We start from the raw sequence: 677 nt of genomic DNA, 5'->3' as shown, positions 1-677 counted from the left end.
TAGCTGGGACTACAGGCGCCCACAACCGCGCCCGGCTAATTTTTTGTATTTTTAGTAGAGACGGGGTTTCACCGTGGTCTCGATCTCCTGACCTTGTGATCCGCCCGCCTCGGCCTCCCAAAGTGCTGGGATTACAGGCGTGAGCCACCGCGCCCGGCCATGTGCCACATTTTCTTAATCCAGTCTCTCATTGATGGACATTTGGGTTGATTCCAAGTCTTTGCTATTGTGAATAGTGCCGCAATGAACATATGTGTGCATGTGTCTTTATAGTAGCATGATTTATAATCCTTTGGGTTTATACCCAGTAATGGGATTGCTGGGTCAAATGCTATTTCTAGTTCTAGATCCATGAGGAATCGTCACACTGTCTTTCACAATGGTTGAACTAATTTACACTCCCACCAACAATGTAAAAGCATTCCTACATTCCTATTTCTCCACATCCTCTCCAGCATCTGTTGTTTCCTGACTTTTTAATGATCAACATTCTAACTGGTGTGAGATGGTATCTCATTGTGGTTTTGATTTGCATTTCTCTGATGACCAGTGATGATGATTTTTTAATGTGTCTGTTGGCTGCATAAAGTCTTCTTTTGAGAAATGTCTGTTCTTATCCTTTGCCCACTTCTTGATGGGGTTTTTTTCTTGTAAATTTGTTTAAGTTCTTTGTAGAT

Source organism: Mandrillus leucophaeus, unplaced genomic scaffold (assembly GCF_000951045.1).
Source record: "Mandrillus leucophaeus isolate KB7577 unplaced genomic scaffold, Mleu.le_1.0 Scaffold1052, whole genome shotgun sequence".
Taxonomy (NCBI): domain Eukaryota; kingdom Metazoa; phylum Chordata; class Mammalia; order Primates; family Cercopithecidae; genus Mandrillus; species Mandrillus leucophaeus.
This window is presented reverse-complemented; position numbering follows the sequence as displayed.